At 37.8% G+C, this 25,831-nt stretch overlaps 1 protein-coding gene across 4 annotated transcripts in view; it reads left to right on the top strand.

The window, feature by feature from the left end:
• The window catches only part of hycc2 (hyccin PI4KA lipid kinase complex subunit 2), a 59,070-nt gene that overhangs the window by 1,359 nt on the left and 31,880 nt on the right, over positions 1–25,831 (top strand). For 2 of the 4 annotated variants that reach the window (XM_008120531.3, XM_008120533.3), the window contains exon 2: positions 24,185–24,284. The gene's annotated coding sequence lies outside the window, so the exon portion shown is untranslated. Of the gene's footprint in view, positions 1–3,391; positions 3,458–18,899; positions 19,678–24,184; positions 24,285–25,831 lie in introns of those variants that run through there. The other 2 variants (XM_062961824.1, XM_062961833.1) reach the window with 2 other exon arrangements.

Raw genomic sequence — 25,831 nt, 5'->3', positions numbered from 1 at the left:
GTCTCACCTCTGCATGAGTCTACCGTATACTGTGCAACTGTGCACAAATCTACATAGGGATCACCAAATGTAGCATTGCCCAAATGCGAATCAAGGAACATGAAAGGCACTGCTAACTAATTAAACCAGAGAAGTTAGCCATAATAGAACCAACCTGGATACAGCATATTATCTGAGAACACAGAAATGCTGGATCACTTTAACCACCACCATGTCAGACTACACAGAGAAGCCATTGAAATCCACAAGCACATGGACAACTTCAACAGAAAGGAGAAAACATTGAAAATGAACAAAATCTGGCTACCAGTATTTTAAAAAACTCTAAAATCAGGACAGTAAATAAAGAACAACACTAAAAAATAGGGAAATTCCACACATGAGTCAATCAGGGCCAGCTAACACCTCCCAACAAAGGATTCCCCCAGGAAGTTAGCAGCCAAACCTTGAACTGAAAGGCTATTCAATGCTAATCAAACTGGCCAACTGCAACATTCACACTTGCCTCAAGCAGACAAAAGTTATTTCTCCCACTCTGTACATTCCACAGATATATAGATTCCACTTACCTAGTTTCCGAAAGACCTCACAACTTCTGAGGATGCCTGCCATAGATGTGGGCAAAGCATCAGGAGAGAATGCTTTTGGAACATGGCCATACAGCCCAGAAAGCTCACGCCTACCTAGTGATTCCAACCATGAAAGCCTTCGACAACACAATTGAACGTAATTTCTGTCGCCACAAAAAACCAAGTTTCTGGAGTAGAACAACTCCTTTCCAAGTAAGGAATGCACAATTAAACAGGAAATAATACTTTCAAACCAGGAACATAATGTTTTTCGTCTTCGAATTTTGTAACATATTGTAACATGAGTCCTTCTAAACCCCACTTACGTTGTAGAAACCTTTCGTTTTGGGACAATGAAATTCACCCTAAGGGCTGTCCAGTCCAACCCCTTTCTGCACACAGTCAAAGTACTCTTGACAGATAGCCATCCAGCCTCTGCTTAAAAATCTACTGCTTGAAGATCCAGCCCTGCATCCTTCCCCTCTGTAGGAACACTCAGGTCCATCTCAGGCTAGATCTACATTGCCCTGTATCCTGGGATCTGATCCCAGAGTATCTGCTTTGTACTGGGTTATATGTGTCTACACTTCCATGTAATCCAATTCAAAGCAGATAATTGGATTAAATATGGCTGTGTAGATAAGGCCTCAACCTATCCTGGTTTCCCAAACACCTTAACATGACGTTTCTTCCTTCCCAACACATCTTCAAAGAGTGAATCCACACTATAGAGTTAATGCAGTTTGGCCCCACTTTAACCACCAAGGTTTAATGCTATGGAATCTTGGGAGTGGTACTGTTATGAAGCCTTTAGCCTTATCTGCCAAAGATTGCTAGCACCTCACCAAACTACAGATCCCAGGATTCTATCACATTGAGCCATGACAATGAAAGTGGCGTCAAACTGTATTCATCCTACATATCATGGCTGGCTTCTATCCTTTTTTTCATCCCTTCTTGTCTTGTTTTGTAAGACAAGACTTTCTTAGCTCTTCCAGGTATATTTTTGCTCTTACAATAACATGTACCTCTGCAGGCCCTCTCCTCAAAAACGCACTGTCGTTCTTTAGATCTTTAATTTAGGGACAAAATGAGGCTATCTCAATGAATCCTTTTGTTTTTAATGTATTGATTTGAAAATATCCTGGTCTCAAGTATTAAAAATATTGAGAGACGTTGTCATTTCCTGAAGGCACTGGAAGCCTCAGTGTGTATTCTTGATAAGGATAGAAGCCTCTGACATTGTGCTCCTTTACTCAAAATAACCTCTTCCCCTCCCTTCTGACCAATGCTGCCTATGCTGAGATGTTTAACAGCTCCCTTTTAAAAAACCAAGTAAAATTTCTTTTCATGTTGACAGCACTTAATTGCTTTTTAAGAATCTCTGCTTTAATGTGTTAATGCATGATCCCATAGAAAGTGTAACAAATGCATAAGCAAACATGATAGAGACATTTCTATAGCCAGTTATGTAACCATTTGGCTATATTACAATGCAGATGTTCACTTACAGAGTTGGTGTAGGGCATCTAGACTGATACAGATTATAAACAGGCAATAACAAAACTATAGGTGCTTATAAGATTTGAGGAGAAAGGGTCACCTTATTGCCTTTCATACAGTTTATAATAGCTTCCTCAAAATCATGGGTTGGGCTGTTGGACTGTCACGATAAATGCTGCTTTTTTTCAGGAATTGGCAATCATATATTCCCTAAATTACTAAGTGAAAGTCAGTATTTCTTTAGCGAGACACTCAATTATCATTTTTACTGCATTCTTACCTCTGATAATTGTCTGTAGGTAATGTCTAGGTTTTTGAAGTGATGAGTAAATTGTCTTACTAAAATGATACTAATTTACAAGTGATATGTCATTATGCAGACAGGTTTGCTTATTTATCTGGGCAGTGTTATGTCTCCCCCTTCCCGGTTCTCCTATGAGGGCTGAGGATGTTTCTTTTCAGAGCAAAGTTTTGATGCAGATTAGGCTATTTCCTTAAACATCTTCTCAGTTTAACTATTTCTGGCATGGGTTGCTGTGAGTTTTTTGGGCTGTACAAACCTCTGAGGATGCTTGCCATAGATGCAGATGAAATGTCAGGAGAGAATGCTACTGGAACATGGCCATAAAACCCGAGAAACTCACAGCAATCCAATGATTCCGGCCATGAAAGTCTTCAACAACATCTTTTTGGCATATTTGAATCACACTTTTTAAAAGCCCTATTCAGAGCAATCTTTCATTTATTTTAGTCTTAATTTTTTAGAATGTCTTAAAAGTTTATCATAGGACAATCAAAGGCTGGAGAAAAGAGCTTAGCTCTAAATTGTTCCATTTAGATTAATGTCTCCTGTTCTTATTTTATTTCGTAGCCAGTATCTTTGTTTCTCTTAGATAAGATCTGACAGATGGGTAGCCTCTTCAGTTCCTGGGATGCAATGACAAACTAGGTGGGAGTAAAGTTGCCTTTGCAGGCTTAGTTTTACATAAGATGTAAAACCGATTAGCTTTGTATCTCTAGAGTCTAGACAAAATGGGCATTTTAGATGGTAATAAGTGCAATAATTCTGTTTGCTTGCTGGTATGTTACATGCTTTACCTATGTGTAGTTAATACTAAGTGAATATTTTGGGTTTTTGGCGTTTCAACATTCTTGATAATGATCACTATTTAAAAAGAAAATGTTATTTTGTATGTTGTTTTTAATTCATTGGACTTAGCTTTTGGACATATTTCTATATTATAGTAGAATCTACTTTGAGTAAGCAAGTGTTTATATTGATCTTAATTGGACTAGATGGTGTGCAGTGATACATAAACACTGAAGGCCAAATCTGATTGTTAGTCAACTAAAGAAGGCCACACTGAATGAATGAAACTTGTTAGGTAAGTATTTATTTAAGTTCCATTGATTTAATGGGCCTTATTTAGTTGGAAATCACAATTGGATTTAGTCCTGAATTGGTATGTATGTATGTGTATGTGTATTTGATAAAGCCATATCAAATAAGAACAAAAACCTGTAAATTGTTCTTGAATTGCCTTATGTTCACTGTAAAAGCACTGTGCCTTCTGCTGTACTACAAGGGAGCATATGTTGTTAGCTTGTTTTCCTGTCATTTAGGTGCTCTAAGATCTATAACAAAATGTGAAGATTAAGCACTGTAACTGTTTGTTCTCATCACTTGGTCTTCTGTAAACTTTAGTGGATGGGTAAATATGTGGCGGCAGCCAGACATACACAACAGTTTGAATAATATAGAAATATCAGATTTGCATAGAGGAAGATGGTTGTTACCGAGGTGTTGCTTGTACTCTAACAAGTTAGGTGGTGCCTTGTGTCTGGCCAACTATTTGTTCTCTTATTCTATCTCTGAGCATGGTTTACTCACTTTGTGTGCCTTAATTGCTTCATGGTCTGCTTTTGGCATGTGGAAACCAGCAAGATGTCTGGGCTGGAAGGATTGTGGTGAGGTGTTTTGGGATAGGGCGGTTTTCAGTTGAATGTTGGGAATGCTTATGCTCTGAAGTTCTGATTGATAGTCTTATTGAGAACAGAGGGAGGTGTATGCAAGAAGTTTATCTTGCTGGTCAAGGTTACATGAGTTCACATTCATTTCCCTGCAATCAAGGTCTGTGCAAGGCTTACACATTTGTCACCTGATTCTGCTTCCATTTAACAGACAACCCATGTATATGGAAGCAGCAGTGGAAGTCTCTTGGTTTGGGGCTTGAAGCATTTGGTTTAACTCAACCACCCACCCGAAACAGTGCAAATGCTTTGGATAACTTTTAGTGCTGTCTTTTGCTATTCATACAGTCCTGTCCTGATTAGCTCATTGTTTTCTTGCTTCATTGCTCCAAATATTTCTCATCCACCTATCCCTTTGGATAGTATAATGGACACTAGTGGGGATTATCTTCTTTGTGGAGAATTTTTTAAATAGAATAAAAACAAAAAGTCTATATGTCCTGTAGCTGAGACAGAAGTATGAGGAACTTTGTCTTAAATATTTCTTCATCATTCTGAAAGAAAATATCCCCTATTATATTATATCTACCCACACACCAGTTTCCCCCCTGAAACTCCCTCTCCTTTTTTAAAGCTAGGTCTTTACTCTCTCCATTCCAGTCTTGCACCTCTGAAAAACCATGCCTTGAAGAAAAAACCCACGTTTCAGTGTCCAACTTAGAATGTTTTGAATTGTGAAGGCAAAATAATAATGATGGTGCTTTCAATGGTCTTCAGGTGACAAACATTGTATTTCTTTTGTTTGTTTGTTTTGTATTTGATCAGTATTGGGCAAAGTGCAGCCTTCCAGATGTTGTTGGACTTCAGCTATGATCAGCCCTAGTTGTACTGGGAGCTACAGCTGGATGGCTGTATTTTGCCTGGCACTAATATAAACAATTATAATTAATAGAAAATGGCTATTGCAGGATACAACTTCATTCATTTGCTCATGAATACTATAGACCAGTTGAATGGGTGGTGTTTACAAAAGTATTGACTTGCCATTCAGCAGTTGATTTAATAAGTCTACTACAGGTTGAGCATCCTTTACCGACAAATTTGAAATACTCCAAAATTGTAATGATGGGAGACTGAGATAGTGACATCTTTACTTTCTGATAGCCCATAGTACACACATTTTGTTCAAGCATCAAATTAAAACATTGTATAACATTACCTTCATGCTATGTGTATAATGTGTATCTGAAGTATAAATGATTTTGTATTTACTTTGGGCTCATATCTGCCGGATATGGTATCACATTGTGTACATATATGCAAACCTAGGTTTTTAAAAGTCTGAAAAATCCAAAATCCTGAACACGTTTGGTCTCAGGTAAGGTACAGGCAGTCCCGAAGTTGCGAACAAAATAAGTTATGTAAGTTTGTTCTTCATTTGAATTTGTTTGTAAGTCGGAACAGGGATATTGTTTACGTGTGTGTATGTGTATGTATTCTTTGTATACCAAAGGGAATTGTTAACATCCATGTGGTGTTTGTTTTTTTGTCTGTGCCCCTGTTCGCTTTCTGTCCCTGTGATTATTGGATTTTGAAAAATTTGGCTTGTAAAAACAAGGATTAGTGAGAAAGCTTTGGTGGAGATAACTTTTCCCTATGATAACAAATCTTCTAGGAGTATATTTCCCCTCCAAGGGTAGATTTCTCTCACTTCCTGTTGTCTCACCCCCATTCTTTAGTGAGTCATTTGTAAGTTGGATGTTTGTAACTCCGGGACTGTCTGTATACTCAATTTGTATTTGGTTTGGGATTAGCAGTTACGTTCAATCCTATACTACTTCAGCAAGTAATGGCTCTACAAAACTATCAAGGAAGGAATGGTCTTTATGTTTCAGAAGATGAACATTCAATTTTCTTTTGGGGAAATAATTTAATTTGCTGAGTGTTCTTTTTGGAAACCCTACATATTAGAAACTCCTGCCCCTAAACTTAAGATTTCAAAAGAAAACCCTACCATCGCGTTAGGAACTGGCAAGACCTACTTTGAAATGAAGCTGTTATATGTAGAATATTTTCCCTTTGTGAACATCCTCATGTTAAATGTACAGATAACTTTTTGTTTACGATTTTTGAAGCAACCTCAGGATCCTATGCAATTAGTTCTGAAACTGGAGAACCGGCTCCCTTGGTTATTGTGAAGAGAGTTCTTAACAGGATTACAGAATAGTAGTATAAAATACATATCAAATGTCCTTTTGGTTTGTGACCATTAGTTAGGATCCAGAAACGGTGAAGTTAATTTTGTAAATTTAGAGGTGCTTCATATTCAGTCATATGAATTAGGTGGCATGTATTTTGTAAATGCATTAATCAAAATTTCATAACAGATTATGAGTTAATTTGCCATGTGCTCACCTCTTTAATTCTCATATTTTAGAATATATTATCTGTTTAAATAATATCTCAGTTCACATTCAGTTTCCTTAATCTCTTTAATGAAATGAAAACCTGTTACTGAAGACTTTTATCTGATTTTCAAAGGCTTTCTAATAAGGGAACATCCTTGAAGAAAGTAGGTTTCTGACCTTATTGTGAGCCTTGATGACAGTAGCTTAAAACATCTGCAAGGGATGGCTTTTCTCAATCCTCTATTGAAATCGCAATTCACCGTTTGCATAGGTATCAATAAAACTAATTAAAAAGTTGTTTCCGAAATTCAAATACACATATGTTACATAATCCTGAAATTATTGTTTGAAAGTAAAATCCAACAGATGGATAGATACAAGAGTATTTACAAGTGTCAAAAATGGATAGAATTTAGGGCTCCTTCTGTTTTCTGGCATTTTTTCTTTAATATTTCATTGCCTTTAGTTCACAAATGAAACTGTAGGTACAGGTGAAGCTAGCCTTAAGTTTCCACATTGAGGAGACCTGTTTCTGTAATGAGGCATGATGTTATGAGGTTTGGAATATCATTATTTGTTCAGTAATGGACTTTTGTTTGCTTAAACAATTGACTGAAAACTTTATCTTATACGTATTGTATATCTATATTGGGGGATAATTTATTTGTTTTACAAGATAGTTGTTTCATTGACCTTTCCAAATGCACTTCTATTTTCTCTCCATACCTGCTATTTGACATGGTGTATAGCTCAAGGCTACAATGATATAATAATAATCTTCTCCTTTGTTCAGATGATGGTATGACAAATTCTGATTAGCTAGAGCCTTTTGTGTATGAAATGAAGTAATGTGTTTGCAGGGATTTCCTTTTCTAGTTTGTTTTTGGAATTGGTCCCACTTGTCAATAAACCACCTTGCAAATTGTTACTCTTACAAGGGAAGAGTTTGGCCACTTAATCTGTTCTGTTATGCACTGTCATGTGCTCTTTCATGCTTCTCACTCTCAGACTGAATGCCTGGGTCCTCTACTTTGCACAAACACTGGACATATACTCTGCCCATCTTGAAAATATTTTATCAGCAACGACTAACAAATTACCAGAAATTGATTAACTCTCATACTGAAGCCCTGTCTTCTTTACTTCACAGCAGGTAATATTAAAACCAGTATGACTTGTGAATAAACCAGCTATGTGATACATTTCTAAAAGAAGCAGCCTTCTGTATCTCGCCCTGCAAACATGATTCCTTCTTCTTAGTTGTTCAAGAAAGATCAGAGTAGTAAATTCAGTGCAATATTCCAAGCCTCGATGACTTGCGTCAGTCAGAGTTGGAGATGATGAGGCAAGTGTTTTCCTTTTCTTTCTTTGTTCTGCTAATCCAAATGTGAGGGATCCAATGACTGCGTTGTTTGGGGACTTTGGGGGGTTTGGATCTGGAGGGTTCAAAGCTGCTGGTACCGTGGCCGATCATAGTAGCAGCTCCTAGTGGTGGCTTTCAGTTCACCTGAGCCCAGAATTTTGGCAGTACCTTTATGGGTGATTTATATATCTGTAAGTGGAGGGCTTGTTTACACAAATGAAAAGCTTAAGTTTGGGACAGCATTTTTTGGGTTCGTACTGGCCCAGCAGTAACTCTATTAATGCCACATGCAACATAGTAAGATTACCATAACTATCCATTCTTTTCCCCCTGCTGAATTCATGTTGTTGTAAGGGGACAGTCCACATTTTCAGTTGTTCACATTATTTTCAGTGACACTTCCCTGCCCTGTCACGTATGCGAATAAGCACATTTTTTGTTAATAAGAGACATGCTAACACTGATATGCAAGTATCTGCAAACACAAACTTTCTTTTTTAAAATAAATAAATACATACATTTCAACCCAGGATAGAACCACTTCTTGGTAGGAATGCTCACCTCCCACCAACCAGTTCTTCCCACCACTAATTCCTACATAGTGAAGCAATGGCACTTGGGCCCCTTCCACACAGCTGAGTAAAATCCCATATTATCTGCTTTGAACTAGGATATATGGCAGTGTGGACTCAGATAACCCAGTTCAAAGCAGATATTGTGGGTTATTCTGCCTTTATATTCCTGGGTTATATGTCTGTGTGGAAGGGCCCTTGGAGGGCTGTCCATATTCCTAAAAGTCTGACTTTTCTGTAAGACAGATGAAAGCCCAAAGAAATGCACTGTAGACAAGTGTTCCTAGATATCATGTATCAGAATTAGAGCACCTATGAGATAAATATGGTTGTTTCAGTCAATGTAGACAAGTCCAGAGGGGCTGGCAGAAAGCAATTTGTACAATATCCTACTGCTTTCCAGCCACTGACAATGAGGATCAGGCTATATTACAGTGGGATAGTAATCTGATTTACTATGCTAATATCCTTCTTGATTATTAGCCATAGAAAATTGGAGCAGATTAGAAATTATTTTCACCAAGGATATTAAAAATGTTAAGAGATAGTAAACAATCAGATATATATTTTAAAATTTGCAGCTAATTGTGAAATAAGTTAAAACATGTAGTATAGCTTAACATTTGTTTATACATGCTCTTCAGTTTCTTCCTGGATTTACTTGTTTTTCTTCTTTGTTTTTTTCCCATCAAGCTGTTCTTACTTAAAAGTACAAGTCTAACATTGTACTTAATATAGCTCTGTCCTTGTTGCTAAATGTGTTGCTGAATATAAAATACTATTATTTTCCTTTCCTGGTTAAAGTTAGCATTGCAGTGTTTGCACCAACCAATTATTGGGTATAAAATGATTTTTCCATTATGGAAAATGTTGGAAATGTAGATTTAGTTAGTTAAAAGTTAAATATTACAGATCTGCTGCCATGTTTAGATTGATGTCCAGTCCCTGATGCAGCCTCTTGTCTTTGATATGTTAGGCACAAAACCATTGCATGCATTTAGTATTTATGAAAGACTAGCATGGGTACCCAGCGTTGCCTGGGTTATTTGAAAAAGTCAGTTTTTTAAATATACGAAATGCATAAGGTTGTGGATTAATTACGACTGACATCATGCCAGGTTCACCCCGAGAAACTCCATCAGTACTTAAAGTTTGTTATGTTGGCCAAGTTTGGTCTGGATGCATCATCAGTGGGGTTCAGTATGCTCTCTGGCTGTAGGGTTAACTACAACTCCCACTATTGGAGTTAGTCCCCTTAAACCCCTCCGGTAGGTTGAGTTAGTCATGGGGGCTCTGTGTGCCAAGTTTGGTCCAGATCTGTCATCAGTGGAGGTTGTAGTTTCTCTGGTTATGGTGAACTACAATTCCCAGAAAGGAAGGTCAGTTTCTCCCAAATCTCTCCAGTAATCAAATTTTGGCGTATCAGGTATGTGTGCCAAGTTTGGTCCAGATCCATCAGTGCTCTCACAGTGGATTCACAGTGCTCTCTGGATGTAGATGAACTACAACTCCCCCAATTCAAGGTGAATTTTCCCCAAAGACCTCCAGTATTTTTTGCTAGTCATGGGGACTGTGTGCCAAGTTTGATCCAATTCCATCTTTGGTGGAGTTCAGAGTGCTCACTGATTGCAGATGAACCATACATCCCAGTACCTACAACTCCAAAATGCCCAGACCAATTCCCCTCAAAACCCACCAGTATTCAAATTTGGGCATATTGGGTATGCATGCCAAGTTTGGTCCAGATCCATCATTGTTTGGGTTCATAGTGTGCTCTGGATGTAAGCGAACTACAACTCCTATAAATCCCTCCAAAGATCTCCAGTATTTTTTCTTGGTCATGGGGGTTCCGTGCGCCAAGTTGGTTCCAAGTCCATCGTTGGTGGAGTTCAGAGTGCTATTAGATTTCAGGTGAACTATACCAGTACCTACAACTCCTATAAATCATGATGATTTCTCCCCAAATCTCTCTAGTATGTTCAGTTGCTGATCAATTCCTCTGTGTGCTGTGTGCCATAGAAAAGAATAGGAAAGGATTGTGGGAGAGGGAGTGGGCGGGGTCATGCAAATTCTACCCCAATGGAGAGAGTAAAAAGCACTGGGATGCCTGTGGTGGAGGAAAAACAGAAAATCTAGAAAGAAATTGTCCTCGTATGAAAGCTTTCACTTGGGTGGTGGGCAGTATGGTGTTTGTGGAGGACATTGGCAGGACTCTTGTACATGTTTATGGCGCTCATTGTAACCTGCAATGTCATTGGAGGGAAGGACATTGGTGTCTTCTGAGCTGTGGAAACTATAGCTATTTGTGGAAGTGGCAGCTTGTCTGTGTAAATGGGTACCCCAGCCATACACATACATACATATTTTCATGTTTATTGTGTGTATAGATTTACCTGTTTATATTGTCAAAGTTTGTTTCTCTTGACTTTGCCTGTTTCTCTTGACTTTTCCCAACAGGTAATTAATTAAGTGGATTCACTGAGTGTCCTGAAGATCCTTCTAATATTATTGTCATTAATATAGTGCTTGCTTTAAAGCAGTGGTTCCCAAATCTATTTGGCCTACCGCCCCCTTTCCAGAAAAAATATTACTCAGTGCTCCCTGGAAAGGAGGGCATGGTTTAGAGGGGTGGGTGTGGCTCCTGCACAAGAGAGCGGGACTGAGCCTCTCCCCTAGTCCAAGATGGAGGGCTGGGAGGGGGAGGGGGAGGTGGGCAGGGCCACAAATGGGCGGCCAGGACTGGGATGGGTGGAGTTATGAGCTCTGAGGCAGGGCTGTCCTGCGACACCTGCCAGGACACAGGGGGCGGGGCTAGAGGAGGGGGAGGGGCCTCTTCCCAAGTGCCTGACAGGGCTGAACCTCTATACTCCGCTCCCTTGTTCTAACAAGCGCCTCAGGGGAGGAATACAGAGGCTCAGCCCTGTCTCGTGCTTTTGGAAAGAGGCCCCGCCCCAGCCCCACCCTTTAGTCCTAAAAGGCCTCTCAGGAGTGATATAGAGGCTCAGCCCTGTCTCGGGCTCTTGGAAGGCTTTCCCAGCTACCCAGCATTGTTTTAACAAATAAAAGACCTCGCTTGTAAGCGCATGTTTAAGTCTTTTGGTTTTACAGTACTGAATAGTGAGCCATTTTTAAAAATAACTCCTTTCTTCAGATGTATGTAATGCTTATACAGTAGAGTCTCACTTATCCAAGCTAAATGGGCTGGCAGAAGCTTGGATAAGCGAATATATTGGATAATAAGGAGGGATTAAGGAAAATCCTATTAAATATCAAATTAGGTTGTGATTTTACAAATTAAGCACTAAAACATCATGTTTTACAACAAATTTGACAGAAAAAGCAGTTCAATACGCAGTAATGTTATGTTGTAATTACTGTATTTACGAATTTAGGACCAAAATATAATGCTATATTGAAAACATTGACTACAAAAATGGCTTGGATAATCCAGAAACTTGGATAAGCGAGGCTTGGATAAGTGAGACTCTACTGTATCTAGATTCTTTGGAAGCTCTGAGAGCCTCAAAGGCAGACTGTCTCTATTGCTTTGGCTGGCAAAGTAATTAAAGAAGCAAAAGGTTTGGAAAGCTGGTCTGTTGATTACTGCTGTTCTTTTTCTGAGCAATCTGCTTGGAGTGGCCGTTGCCACAGGGGTTAGTAGGTCTTTTGCAGTTCTCTCCTGTTTATCATTGGAGCATGCTTGACTTTTTCAGATGAAATATAGAAGGGTTGTCAGCCATGGGGAGGAATTCTTTGTCACTTTTCAAATGCTGTTGCCACCGGGTGACACAGGGGAGCAAGTGTTGTCTTCCACCTCACCCCACCAGTGCTTCCTTTGCAGTAGCTGTTCTTTATTGCTCTGGTTTCTGCTTCCTACTAAATTTTCCCCCTACAGTTCAAGTAATCAGAGTGTCTGTATATGGAGAACAAACCATCGGTTGTTGGCTGGTTGCAGAATTATTTTTCCTGCCTTTTGCCCCCTTCTTGGGAGCATTATGCTCAGACTGTTTTAGAAGCTGGAGGTAAAATGGTAAATTGTTGGGATCATCAGCTCAGATTGTGGTGAGGAAGAAGATACCAAACATTTCTGTCCTGCTTTTTTTAAAGAAACAATATAAAGCAGCATTCAGTTTCAAAAAGAAAGACACACATAAGAGTATTCAAAACCCAGATCTTTTGAAAGGCTTTCATGTAACATTTAGAAATCTTTGTTTTTTTAAAACAATGAACAGAAACATGTCACTGTCTGTGGGAAATAGCTTTAAAGAGCAGTGAGCTTGTACTGAGATGTCAGCTGTTTTAACTGCAAGAGAAGCATCTGTTCATAGCTTGTGTTTGTGCTCCAGGCTAATGTGTACTGAACAGTAATAATGCATCTATATTTGGTTTGTATACACATCTGTAAGACTGGTATTATTATTAAGTTAAAGTCAAATATTCTGCTGTCAGAAATAAACTGCTTCTTTATATAGCCTCACAGATAGGCTATATACACAGATACAGTAGAATCTCACTTATCCAAGCTAAACGGGCCAGCAGAAGCTTGGATAAGCGAATATCTTGGATAATAAGGAGGGATTAAGGAAAAGCCTATTAAACATCAAATTAGGTTATGATTTTACAAATTAAACACCAAAACATGTTATACAACAAATTTGACAGAAAAGTAGTTCAATACGCAGTAATGTTATCTTGTAATTACTGTATTTACGAATTTAGCACCAAAATATCATGATATATTGAAAACATTGACTACAAAAATGGCTTGGATAATCCAGAAGCTTGGATAAGCGAGGCTTGGATAAGTGAGACTCTACTGTATGTGTATAGCCTTACACTACCTTGCTATTGCTAAATTGGGGAGAGTACTGTAGTCAACTAAAGATAAACCAAACATTGCCATATTGAAGGGATGGGGGATTGCTTGCCCTCCAGATACTGGTGTCAGTTTTTACTATATTTTATAATCTTGTGATAATCACATCTGACTACAGAAGGACAGTTATGAGTTAAATGTTTTAAACCAATATGAGGTTTTTTCTTAAACCCATCATACCAAATGGGTGCAAGCATTGAAAGGGATTTAAATAACAATTATGTGTATCCTATGGGATAACATTTAACAGCCATCATACCCTAAACATACCTGATTTACTGATGTCAATAGCTAGTACAGATTGAGTATCTCTTCTCCAAAATACAGAAGTGTTCATGATTTTGGATTTTAAAAAATGCAATACTTATGTTTGTATATACTGTATTTACAAAATGGAATCTTGAAGATGGGACACAAATCTAAACAAGGAAATCATTGTTGTTTCATGTACACTTTACACACATAGCCTGAAACAACCTTATATACAATATTTTTAAAGAATTCTATGCGTGAAACAAAATCTGTGTCTATTAAACCATCAAAATTTGTGTCTAAACCACCACTCCCCTTGGCCATTCATGTGGACAATTACAGATTTGGAGTATTTTGAATATTGGGGTTGATGTACTGTAATCTTGCTGTCAGTTTAGCATTCTAGTTTGTTGCAATCCAAGCATAATCTGGTGATTTTATAATACTATATTGATTTGGCTTTCGAACTACAGCTTAGAGAATCCTTTAACTATTATTCTGTGAATTTCAGTCCTCAAAAGTAACTTTCTCGAGTTCTAGGGCAGCATGTTGTATGTCACATTTTGAATCTAATGTATATTAACTAAATTTACAGTTGAGATATTATTTTCTCAGATTGGAATATTACTCAATTTCTACAATGTGCAAGTTCAGAGGTCTATAAAGTTTTGGCCTCTTTGGGTACATAAAAATCTAGTTTCAGTCTCTGGCTGCTATGGTGAGATGGGCATTGGACAGCAGGAATAGCGAAGACTTCCATTACATACTCATGTATAAGTCAACCACATTTATAAGTGAAACACAAATTTTGGGGCCATAAATATGGATTTTGCTTTGACCCATGGATAACTTCAGGGTTAAAGTTAAGGGCATGTAGCAAAAGTCAAAGGAAAATAAAAGTGTTTGTCAAGTAACTCAAATTTCTGAAGAACTCCATTTGGATCAAAAATGAAAATGCGGAAGGGGGTGGACTATCTTTTTCTCCTCCTGTTTGGGCAAGGAGGTGGAAGTGTTTCTTGACTGTCTATTGCAGGGGTCCCCAAACTAAGGCCCGGGGGCCACATGCGGCCCATCAAAGCCATTTATCCGGCTGTGATGTCTCATGGGCCTTGTAGTCCCGCTCCTAGTGTCACTGTGGCAGATGAAGATGAAAACATGGGGTTTTCTCCGGATCAACAACAGCCGGAATTTTTCCAGATGCCTGATGTTGATGTTCTCGCCCCAGAACCAATTAAGACAGACCATGAGCAGCTCTCACCTCCCTTCGCTAGGAGACAGTCCTTTGCTGCAGACAGGGGAGTGAAAGAGCGGGTTCACAGGAGCTTGAGAATTGCAGCCAAACAAGACACTGGTTAGCCATGTTTCCCCTGGGAAAGTCCAGGGAGTCTCACATCTGGAGAAAGCTGGGTTTCGTTTCCCGTTCTCTAGGGAAAGAGAACGCTGGACACCTGCTTGGCGGGAAAATGAGACCCAGATATAGGTGCCTGGCACGGTTGGTCCGGTGCAGAGTCAACAGAACAGCTTCAGGAGTGAAATCACGTTCCAGCCTTGCGTGGACTTCGCAAAGTCCGCAAATCCAGTTTCCTTGCCTTGCTCATTCAAGTATTTCAAGAATTGCCTTGCCTTGTTCTTAGTCACGGACCTTGTTCCTAGAATCAAGTTTTTATTCCAGCTTGTTGTGAATCATACCTTGGACCTTGGAAGACCCTGGACAATTCCCCACACTATTGCTTGGCAATAGTGTGTGTTTCGGTTTATTGGATTTTATCTTTGGACTCTAATATCATTTATTGGACAAACTATTTCTGGACTATATTTGACCTCATTTGAAAGGTCTGCCTCTGGACTATATTTTCTACTTGCTATTATTATTCTTATATATTTCCTTAATAAAGATATTAGATAGTTTATTGGCCTCCGTGTACGGTTCTTGGTGCTCCACTGCCTTGAGTGTGACACCGGCCCCCATGGTGGCGGTGGCTCCCTCCTCCTCCACCGTGGAATGCGCGTGCAGCGCAAGGGAGGAGGGAAAGGTGCACGCCTTTCCCACCTCCTCCCTCGCCTGGTGCGTGCCTTCCAAAGCTTTGCTTGTTTATAATGGTATTTTTATTATTATTTAAGTGGTGCTTTGCCAGTGCTTTTACCAGTGCTTTTGGTGCACAAATGCAGAAGGGGGTTGGACTAAATAGCATAAGGGGTCTCTTCCAACCCTCTTTGATATTATTATTATTATTATTATTATTATTATTATTATTGACACAAAGACACAGCATAACACAGCAAACAAGATATATATGCTGGATTTTGTATCACAAAATCACAAGTTGAACATTTCCCCAGCGTTTAGGACTGTGTGATGTATTATTATTACTATTGACACAACTACATTGTATGACATAGCAAACAAGATAGATATACTGTATTATTACTATTATTATTATTATTATTATTATCATTATTATTAACAACATTGAGGCTGGGTGGCATCTGTCAGGGGTGCTTTGCTTGTGCTTTTGGTGCACAAAGGTAGAAGGGGGTTGGACTAAATGGCCCAAGGGGTCTCTTCCAACCCTCTTTATTATTTTTACTATGATTATGATTAGCATTGAGGCTGTATTTGTTCCTGTTTGTTTGTTTGTTTTCTACTTTAAAATAAGATATGTGCAGTGTGCATAGGAATTTGTTTATAGGTTTTTTTTCAACTATAGTCCGGCCCTCCAACGGTCTGAGGGACCATGAACTGGCCCCTTGTTTAAAAAGTTTGGGGACCCCTGGTCTATTGTCACTGCCTTCATGCTGGGTCTCTCCTCTAGCATTGATTCATGGGTAAATCAATCCAGTTTGGGGGCAAGTCATTTTTTTTTATTTATACACAGCTATATACAGAAGTTACTTCTCAGATGAAGCAATGTGTGTTCAGTGGGCTAGTGGTCTGGCTTGTTTCAAATGTTAAGTGTTTGCTTTTTGAATCACATAAGGTCTTTGACAGACCTCTGAGTAGCTCTTGCATTGTTGGCATCAGATCTGAAGAATAACTGTACTGTGGAAACAATAGGCAGCATTGTATTTAACTATTCAGTAGTGCAGTGAATTATTAAACTAGTATTAAAAGGTAAAGGGTTGGGTGTATTATTTTATAGGGCAATGCCTTGTTTATTTGTTGCTGTAGTTTGTTTTGCCAAATTGCCATAAAATGTGATAGTTTGTTTCTGGTATTCCACATAAGCAACTTTTTGAAAGACTATATTTAAAATAGCAGTGGCCCCCTTTTTCCATAATTGTTGCATGTTGCATGTAACTGATACGTGACCTTAAAAACATTTGAGCTGCTCGTTCTTAATTAGTGATATTATTTATTGTTTGAACAGCATGAGTACTCTATGAGAAGCTATGTTTGAGTTGAGACCACCTTCTATTACAGTAGAGTCTCACTTATCCAACATAAACGGGCCGGCAGAATGTTGGATAAGCGAATATGTTGGATAATAAGGAGGCATTAAGGAAAAGCCTATTAATTATCAAATTAGGTTATGAATTTACAAATGAAGCACCAAAACATCATGTTAGACAACAAATTTGTCAGAGAAAGTAGTTCAATACGCAGTAATGCTATGTAGTAATTACTGTATTTATGAATTTAGCTCCAAAATATCATGATATATTGAAAACATTGACTACAAAAATGCGTTGGATAATCCAGAACGTTGGATAAGCGAGTGTTGGATAAGTGAGACTCTACTGTAGTTTCAGTGTTGTCATTGGCTGTCCCTCTTTACAGGAATGGATTTCCACTTTAGGAAAAATGCATCATGTACATTTGAGGAAATAAATGTAAAACTTGTCTTCTAGTTTTAGAACTTGTTCTAGGAGAACTCAAAACATACAATACAGCCTTTTACAACATTGGATTCCTAGATACTATATATTTTTTATCTGCTTGGTGTGGTAGCTGGGAATTATAAGAGTAGTGGTTGAATGATATCCGGGAGACTAAGCCAGGGAAAGAATCTCAGAAAAGGTATACGATTGTTACTGTTCCAAACATAATACATTTATTGTCATCTTGAATAGGAGGGCATAATAGCATGAGGAATCTAGGAAAGATTTGAGGTCTTCCTGGTCACTTTGGCCAACAGCCGATGTTCTTCATTGGTTATTGCTTTATTTGAGTACTTTTTGGTTTGTAATCTTTTATGATATTTGAGTATAAAATAATAATGGAAGATGTCTGTGTATAACATCAAGTTACATTGACTTCTGGAAAAATTAAACAGGTTTGACTCTCAAATTCAAAAAAAGGAAGATATATTCAGTTAGCGATAAGGGTGGTAGGTACTATAAAGCTATTTTAAGTTTTCTTCCCGGTTCTGAAACAGGTTACCACATTTCATTGCATAGTAGTCACCATCACATAATAGTTTCACCCCTCTTTTTGGATGCCCAAAATGTTTTTTTTTGTTTTTGTTTTTCTTGCATAATAGTTGTACCCACAGTTGACAGGTGTGACTATTATGTAAGGAAGCAACCCTCCATAGCTCGGTGGGGAGAGGCAATCAGGCCTTTCCCCCCAAAGGAAACTATTATATTATTGTATAACTATTATAGAGTCTCACCTCTAAAAGGGGGGAATGCAACTATTATGCTATTCATATTGCAGTTTCTCAAGTCACTCCTGACATAAAAAAAAGTTCATATGTATGTTCATTGTAAAATACATAGCTTGTCAATGCATCTGTTGTTTTGAAAAATAACCATAAAAGCCATAAAAGCACTTGATTTTTACTGTATCACTTCTGTCTTAATCGTTGGGTTTTAAGTGTCCATTAAATGTTTATCATGCGCTGGAACTATATTTTGTGGCACTGCTCTGCTGCACTCCAGTCAAGTCTTTATTTGATAGTAGAGTAAGTCCTAAAATATGGCATTAGTTCTTTCTGTCTCAAGTACAACTTAAGCGTATGTTAGGAATCAAGAGATTTAGAGGGAATAATAACCATAACAACGATAGTAGCAGTATAACTACCTTACATTTCATATCTGGCCGCTAATGTGGTTATTAGATAATACTGGGTTGTTTTGTGTTTTCAAGACAGTACAGCCATGTTCCAGAAGTATTCTCTTCTGATGTTTCACCCACATCTATGGCAGGCATCCTCAGAGGTCCTCTGAGGATGCCTGCCATAGATGTGGCCGAAACGTCAGGATAGAATACTTCTGGAACATGGTCATACTGCCTGGAAAACACATAACAACCCTGTGATCACAGCCATGAAAGCCTTCGACAACACATTAGATAAAACCATTTTTCATCTGAAATAAAAGGTGATTGCAGTGGTACAATGGACATTGATCTAGTGCAAGTTATTTTACTGGAGTGTGGGGAAATCGTAATTTGTAGAACTGTTTGTTTCTGAATGTCTCGTCCTGGATTATAATTGTTTTTGATCAACTTCGTTTGTTTTTACTTGCTGGCTTTGATTTCCACTTCAATTAAAGCAGTTCATCAGCATTTGTGAAAAGCCAGCAGCTTCCTTCATCAGTTAGCAATGCTGTCAACACATGCAGACAACTGTTCACATTTTATTTATTTTACTTTCAACAGCTTAACATTCTGTTGTTCAAATGTGTGTTTTTTTATTTCTGGAGTTTTCTGAAGGTTCTACCACCAAACTAGTAATAAGGGTGAAGATGTAGATCACAGTTACAGTAATAATTGCTTTTTATGAGTGTTTGGTCAGATTAGATACCTGTCTCTGGCCTAAAATGGAAAGAGACTTTGTTTAGGTGAACAATGATAATCGAGTTTCTGTTCTCTTTTAATAGGTTACATTCTGTGCTGGGCTTTTCGAACATTGAAGATAGTTGGCTACAGCACTTTTAGTTAATATGTAACATAAATCTGAGCATGTAAGAAAGTCCCAAAGAGACAAAATAAGTACCTGATTAAAACGCGAATCTCTTTTTCTGTGAAACTATTATTTTAATCTGTTGTTTTACTCCATAGTTCACTATTTACTAAGGACTGAATAATCATTTTGGCACAAGATTGTTTCTTAACATTATTCATCCAAATTATGCTCATGCTACAGAATGATGAGGAGCACAATTGCTGTTGTATTCAAGTGAGATAATTCACAAAGTGCCTGACTAAGCAAACTTTAAGGTATGCATCTTCAGATTAGCCAAATATAATTACAAAAGGTTGGGTTTATCTAGAATTTATATTTTTGCCTGTCTACCATTATGAAACACAAGTACTGCACATACATTTTTATGTGGTCTTCTTTCCATGGAGTGTTCAGGCCCTAGGCCTGCTTCGCCTCAGGTAGGGAGTTGTGTCCTATCTGATGGTAGCATAAAGTTGTTACCATTGCAATGAATGGTTCATCTTGCAGACCCTGGCCTTGAAATAAATTTTAGCTGATCAGTAATGTTCAGTGGAGAGCCCACTAGATGTCCTCTGCTCCTTTTCTGTTTTCATTGGAGAACTTTCCTATTTACCCTCTTTGGTTACCTCAACTTTTGTTTTCATTGACACTGTAAACAAAAGGTATGGATAACCTTGCTCAAACACCTTAGCAAACTCAAGAGTCTGGCTGAACAAAGGTGAATGCAGTTGCTCTCTGCTTTATTTCAGAAGTTCTGGAATTGCCTTTGTGTCCTTATGGAGCAGATGTTATTTGGTCTTGCTGGATTATAGAACGGGAACTTCTATATATGTGATGTCTTCCCTAGAAGTTAAGACATGTATAAATTCTTCCTAAGTTGGTTGGCCATGGAAGTTGATTACAACCTTTCAGTACAAAGACTAATACTTCAGTGAAGTATTCTTCTTTCACAGCGTAAAAGAAAGTATTTGTATAGATGAGAGTCATATTGCTGTTCCTTAAAGGCCCAAATACAAATGTAGTTTTCTCATGTATCTCTGGGAATCATAATAGAGTGCATGATTGAAATTCTTGAGAGCAGAAGGATTTATGCATAGTGGCTTCTTGGTTTATGAAGTTTCCATTTGGGAACCAAAACATGCAGTTCAGATTGGCACCTGGGCTTGTATATGTTACAAGCCCAAAAATCACAACACAATGGACAGAAATCATCATGATCTTGCTCAGTAATTTCTCCTGCTGCATTGCTCCCCTTGCAGTGAGAGCGGTAGAGAGGGTTTCCAATACATTCCAGCAAGGAAAACATCAAATGTCAAGGGGAGGAATCAGAATGGCATCTTTCTGAATCCCACTGCCTTCCTCTGGTTATACATACCTTCAGGGAAATATAGTCACTGTATAACAGTACCGTACCACCTGCTTTTTAGTTAAGAAAAATGGTGACTATATTTGTTTTTCTTCATTGAAATAGATGTGTGATGTGTACCTCCCAAAATGTGAATGGGAAATTGCTGCTATTTGAATAAAATTCATCCAGATTTTTGAAAACATTTGTTTGGATATGTCTTGATGCTTAATGTGACAGAACAGATGGATTGTAAAAGGACGGAAGTCTTATTGTCAGAAAAGGAGAACAGATCTGAGATGCATGAAGACTATAGAAGTGTTTGGGGTTTTTTTTTTAGAACAAGGCATTATTCAGTATTACATTTAGCAGAAGAGCAAACCCTCTTAGAGAAATTGATGAAAGATGGGCTGGTAATCTGTCTTGATTTGCGTTGGTTGGGTTATCACACAGTAGCTGACGAGAGTCTTTTAGGCTTAGTGTAGGTTGACTGCATGATGTTGTTTCTAGGGAAACTGGTGGTGGGAGCATGTAAAAAGGTAAAGAAATCTGGTCTCAAAACAATCACTTACAAGCAATACTTGTGTGTTGCATTGAGTTGTTTTAGAAGATGCCATTATATTTTTCCTCTTCTAATTCTATTTTCAAGAAACTTAGAGTGATGGACTGTATTCTTTCAAATGTTTATATTAAAACTAAATGTTTTTGCATTTGAGTACTGTAAAGATGTCATTTCCTCTGTGGTACAAGTATTTTTTTAAATTTTGACCTGGTATACGTCGGAGTTCCTGATACGCGTGTACACACACACAGCCCATATTACATAATGCTATATTGTTATAGACATATTTGTATGTTGGTGATTAAATATGTATCAAACAGAAATTATTATTGCATACAATCATTAGTAAATCAATTGTATTTGTGAATCACTGTAGTAATTTTGTATTCTGTACCTTGTTATGTTTCCATTAATGGTGGGATGCATCAGAATTGAGAGATTAGGGAGAAATATGTTATTTTTATTTTGCTGGTGTCAGCAGTGTTTTTTTGTTTCACCATTTCAAATGGTAATGATGTTGTGAAGTAATAGCTTTTTTATCTGAAGTTATATTACCAGAGCCTATGCAACAATTAATGTCTTTAATAACATGGCTTAAATCCTGATGATGCACTATGATTCTATAGATAGCAATAGCTGGAAGGAAAAGGTTGGGATGGTTGCAGCATGGTGTAAGAAAAAGAGGTTGCTCAGAGTGACCACATTGTGTCTAATTTTCCTCCTCGCTGCTGTATCACAAGGAGAATGTGCAACTGCTATACTCCAGCATATGCCAGGATTATTAGACATAGTGCATTACAGAATAGCATTTCAGGAAAGTTGGATTCTTGCTGCCTTGATAAGCTTGCAAATTGAACTTCACTAGTGGGAAGGGCATTGCCCAGAGGGAAAAGGCAATAGGAAACTAGAGGACTCGGAACAACATAAATAAATTATTCAAGGATGAGCTTTAACATGGTTTTTCCGGTCAAAGTACATAGAACCCAGTGCATTAATTAATCCAGCTTCACCATAATCTAATTTCTTCATTGCTATAGCATTTTCAAAAAAGATATAAATTGTGTAATTGTACTCTTTTCATTATGTATTCTGAAGTGCCTCATTTTTTCAAGTGTCACTTGGTTCTAGCAGAATGACAAATGTCATGCTTTGTTCTTAATAGCAAAAAAATAGAGTACATTAGGAGATTGTTCCATACAGCTTGTAAATGGTATGAAATCTGAAATTTTACTGGAACCCTCATTTTTTACTTGAGCAAGCTAGCAACTTGGCCAATAATACCACAGTTACCTCTCATGCCTTGTTTTCAGGGTGCTGACTCCACTGCGTACCATCATTGGCCAAACATAAGGAAAGTGTGGTGTGGTTTGGCCAAACAACCAGAGCTTTTGAGTATTCCCGGGCCCATAGCAGCTAGATCCATTTGGACTTCACTCTTCTGACATCTGCTTTGTGGTTAATTTTTTTTTGGGGAAGGACAGGAGATTGAGAGGAGAGCATTGGGAGGGTGCGAGCATGATTGGGGAGTGCTTACAATATTTGTGGCTTTCCCATTTTCACAAAGGTACTGCATCCCTAATCCCTATCGATGTGGAGTGCCAGATGTATACAGTGGATAGAAGTAAAGATGACAGAATGGTCGACCTTACATTTAGCTCTATTAGGACACACTATAGAAATCACAGTTTTAATTCTACATAGAGTCCTTTTTATTCCTTACAATTATACTGTGTCCTGCAGGAGATAATGCAGCTCAATAATTTTTTCTTGGTGTTTTGGTATTTAAGCCTGTTCCTGGGGTTATTTAGGATACTAATTCAGAAAATTGCATTGCATAGACTGCATTAGCTCTACTTTTTTGAAAATGGTTACCATGACTTTCTGTAGGCAAGCAGATGAAGACTGGTATATGGTATACGTTTTGTATTTCAAAAACTAGAGTTGATAGGGGGAAACTGGTGCCATTTTTGAAACTAGTAGGTCAAATATATGCAGAAACAGGTCTAACATTTGAGGCACCAACATTTGTATTGGCCAGTGTAATTTAAGAATAAGCCAAAAGATAACTAAAGGACATTTTAGTCATCTGTGATGAACTGCTAAATGCAATTACAGTAGAGTCTCACTTATCCAATACTCGCTTATCCATGGTTCTGGATTATTCAATGCATTTTTGTAGTCAATGTTTTCAATATATCATGATATTTTGGTCCTAAATTCGTAAATACAGTAATTACAACATAACATTACTGCGTATTGAACTACTTTTTCTATCAAATTTGTTGTATAACATGATGTTTTGGTGCTTAATTCGTAAAATCATAACTTAATTTGATGTTTAATAGGCTTTTCCTTAATCCCTCTTTATTATCCAAGATACTCGCTTATCCAAGGTTCTGCCGGCCCGTTTAGCTTGAATAAGTGAGACTCTACTGTATTAGGCAAAAGGTAACAATGAAATGCAGTTAGGAGCAGCAAAAACGAATTTTGACATGGCACTAAACTTTTGTTCATTTAAAAAAGAGAATGAAAACTTCCAACCTCTTCACAGGAACTTTACATTGTCCTGGTGTCTGATGTGGCTGTGACTATATACACATTTGATTATCAAAGTAAACTCGTTTTAATGTCACTATCATATATATTCAAGGTTCATAATCTTTATATTAATTTTGACTAGATATGGGTTGATATATTACACTTTCTACAAAAACAAATTTTGTAAGAGAAATTATGAAATCATCCAGTTTGGTTGATGCTATAAAGATATATTACCTGATTTTAGAAGGATTTAGATATTCATAGTGTATTCTAACTGACTTCAAGTTTTCTTGCTATCTTAAATGTATTCTTTTTTGTGTCTCTTTGTTGGCAGAACTTGTGATCATTTGAAAGGCAGACAAATGCATTCCAAACTAGAAAATGACGGCATACCTCCATCAATTCCTTTAGAGGACTAACTTATTCAAACAGAGGTAAAGTAGATCATTCATATATTTCCTTTACAATCAGGGTGGCAGGACTAAATGCTCTCCCTAAAGGTGCCAGGTCCTGTCTGATTCTGAAATCTAAGCAAGGTCAGCCAGTTAGTACTCGTATGAGAGATTGCTGGCAAATACCATATGCTGCAGACTATATTTCAGAGGAAGGAGAAACCCCTATGAAATTCATGAGGTTGCCATAAGGTGACAAGCAACGTAAAGACAAACACACACAGAGACAGACTAACCATAGATTATTAACTCTGATTTTAATACTGCCAGTTTTCCTCTGGCTAACAATTCTGTAAGTTACAGAAGAAACAGTTCATATATGCAAAGGATATTGTTTGATATTTCCAATATATTTGCTGCATTTTAGTTCCAAGGTCCCCTGTGTATGACTTGAAACCCTGGATACAGAAAAAGCAAACCTAGAGGGGTCAGCTGTAATTTTGCTTGCATTTAACATGTGAACAAATCTGAATTTTCTATCATTCTTGGACTTGGGGAACTGTGGGCAACCATTGTTTCTTGTCTATCTGAACAGACTTGATTGTAGTTTGTTAAAAATACACACACACACACACACACACACACAGATAGAGATTTCAAAACCTAGCTTGGTAATGATTTGAAAGATACAGCAACTAGTAATTTATGCCTTTAGTTTAAGAGACAGTTGTCAAAATTAAAATGACTACTGAAAAGTTGCTAGAACATATCTCAAAACCCAAAAATGAAATAATTATATGAATGCATGTGATAACTAAATCTGTCTGAATACCAACATACTTTAATCCCTTTATACTTAAAAAAAATCTACGACATAATGCAAGGAGAAGCCAACAAGAAGTTGAATTAAGAAGGTACATGGAAAAAAGTATTGTGTTCGTCCTTCCTCCTATATAGCCATGTCCTCTGGAAAATTTATTTAGGACATCAATGGGCTCCCTTGACAGTGCAGGGCAGAATGGGGGGCTGCTGAAGGTATCTGTAGAGGCTATTGAGAAGTAGAAGCCCCTCTCTTCCTCTACCTCATGCATTTTTGAGCTCAGTGGCTGACATGAAGAACGCATGTGTAGCAGACTACCGGGGGAACACATGTTTGACTTCTTCTGTCAAAGAGCTTTAGTACGAAGGGAACGTTTAGCTCATCGTCAGGATATTTTTCACACACTGATCTGCAAAGAGAAAGGAGACGTAATACACAGGGCACGTCCAATATGTATGCATAGATTTTTTTTATAAAATGTCTTCTCTAGTAAATGTTGAGTAAAATCAATTTATTGTAAGGTAATTATTATATAATCTTTAGCAGTTTTTCTCGTTATTAGTTGAGTTAGTTTGAACTAAGCCTCAGATTACCATCTGTAGTAGGAAAAATCACCTAGCTATTCTGCTCTTTTTGACTCATAACACCTCAGACAGAATTGTTTCATAGCAAAAAATACTCAGCATACATCTTGTAAACTTGAATGTTGATGCAACATTGGGGAGTGGAGGTTTAGTGCAGAGATAAAGTTTATAAAACCTTACTTATA

This window comes from Anolis carolinensis, chromosome 1 (genome assembly GCF_035594765.1).
Source record: "Anolis carolinensis isolate JA03-04 chromosome 1, rAnoCar3.1.pri, whole genome shotgun sequence".
NCBI classification, from domain to species: Eukaryota; Metazoa; Chordata; class Lepidosauria; order Squamata; family Dactyloidae; genus Anolis; species Anolis carolinensis.
This window is presented reverse-complemented; position numbering and strand designations above follow the sequence as displayed.